The 2,204-nt window shown below is 37.7% G+C and overlaps 1 long non-coding RNA gene across 1 annotated transcript; it reads right to left on the reverse strand.

Moving 5' to 3' along the window:
* Nucleotides 404-1,380, reverse strand: LOC110264380. The gene is made up of 2 exons (XR_002350488.1): nt 1,215-1,380; nt 404-517 (listed from the first exon to the last, which is right to left on the reverse strand). It is a non-coding gene; the product is annotated as an uncharacterized LOC110264380 (long non-coding RNA).

The raw sequence follows: 2,204 nt of genomic DNA on the forward strand, positions 1-2,204 counted from the left end.
CCAAAAAAATAATTTTATATAAAATAATAAATAAATTGTAAATAAATACTCTAAAACATAATTATAATCTAATATAAATTTTAAAATGTCTTCTAAATATAAAATACTACATCAACCAAAATCTAATGGAACCTTTGATTTCATAATTATTAACAATTTATCATTCATTAGTCATTATATTACTATTGAACTCATTAAGATAGTTACAAAAAACAAAACAAAAATAAAGAATTAACCAAACCAATAACAAATATTTGATCATATACTTAACTAGTTAATTGAGTTAATTCAATTCATTTATTACTTCATTGAATTAAAAATAATGAACACAAAAGGCACAACAATACAGTAAAATTCAGAGTAGAGAAGAACGAGCACAACAACAGTGGGCAGAGATAATCAATAATCATTCAAAGTGGTTCCTGAACAAAATGTTCATCAGACTCTATAGGAGAGGGAACAAAAACCATTTCATCAGGCTCCTGAGAAGGGTAGCTTGCAAAATCATATAGTTTCTCTGTCAATGTAGTGCACAAACACAAAAGTTAAAGCACTTACAAGACAGAGGTTATATGCACAAACATTTAATCAATAATCAATAATCAGTAAATCAAAATAATAAAACCACAACACAAAACAGTAGCACAGCAAAATCAGAGCTAATCAATAATCAAATAATCGTTCAACAAAAATTAAAAACACAAAATATCTAAAAATAAAAAGCCAACATAAAAGTTTGTTATCAATCATCAAAATTTTTAAAAACTTAATCTAAGCATAATTAAATCATAAACCAATGAATCATTAAGAGTTTAAGAGAGTCACAAACTCACAATATAAGCATAATTAAATCACAAAACAATAAAACACAAAACAGCACCTCAACAGCAGCAACATACCCAAAAAAACCAAAGAAAACCACAAAATAGTAAACACAAAGCAGCACATCAACAGTAGCAGCAGCACATCACTATCAAAAAAATTCACAAAAAAGTAAACAAAAACAAATTCATCGCCAGCAGGCAGCAACATATCACAACCCCCAAAAGTCACAAAACAGAAAACACAAAACAACAGCAGAGAGCTAATCAATAATCATTAATCAGATAATCATTCAATAAAAACACAAAATATTCAATAATCATTCAACGACTTCTGAAGAAAGCATAAAAAATTAAAAAAGATGAAGAACGAGTTAGCTCTGAGTCAATGACCTTCGATTGCAGAGGAGGACGGACGGCGACAGATGATGGCGACAAGATTGCAGAAGTTCAAGGTCATCTTCCTCGGCACACTGATGGCAGAGTTCCGCAACTAGTGCTTTGTGATGCGGTTAGCAGAACGAATTGGGGGTGGAAAGTGAAAGATAAAAATTTTTCAACAAAGTTCACAGTTCACAGAAAAATCAAAAATCATAAATCACAGTTCACATCTCACAGAACTTCACAAAATCGAAAAATTATTCAATTATAGTTAAAGAAAAATTACATCGAAGCTAGAAGAAGCCTTCAACGGAGCACGCAAGAGGGAGACACGGAGACAAGGCGCACCTTTGAACGGGCTTCGATCGGGACAATGGCTGCGGTGGAACAGAGCTAGCACCGGCGGCGGCGTGGCTGCGCAACGGAGGCTTCCACGTTCGCATGGTGGCTGCGCGATGGAAGGGAAGGAAGGTTGCAACGGCAACTGTCGCTGGCGGTGGCTGCGATTTCGAAGGCTGAAAGGAAAGCTGGCTGTGCGAACGAAAAGCTAGCTGAAAGGAACTTGCGACGGTGAGTGACTTCCACAGACCTTGCGACGGCGGCAATGGCTGGACGGAGGTTGCGCCGGAAGCTCGAGGTGGAGACTGGGAAGTGGGAACTGAGAGCGAGAGGTGAGAGTGGAGGGCTGGAGAGGAGGCTCTGTGAGTCTGTGGGTGTCTGGGTGAAAGACTAGGGTTCCTCTTTTGGTTCCAAGTCAAAATGCAGCGTTTTTTTTTTTTTTTGCTTAATTTCAAAAACCGGCTGGGTCAGAGGTGAGAGTGGAGGGCTGGAGAGGAGGCTCTGTGAGTCTGTGGGTGTCTGGGTGAAAGACTAGGGTTCCTCTTTTGGTTCCAAGTCAAAATGCAGCGTTTTTTTTTAATTTCAAAAATTTCAAAAACCGGCTGGGTCACAGTTCGGTTTGACCGACCGGTTCCTGGCCGGTTCGACGGTTCAACTCTGATT

Source organism: Arachis ipaensis, chromosome B07 (assembly GCF_000816755.2).
Source record: "Arachis ipaensis cultivar K30076 chromosome B07, Araip1.1, whole genome shotgun sequence".
In the NCBI taxonomy this organism is placed as follows: Eukaryota; Viridiplantae; Streptophyta; class Magnoliopsida; order Fabales; family Fabaceae; genus Arachis; species Arachis ipaensis.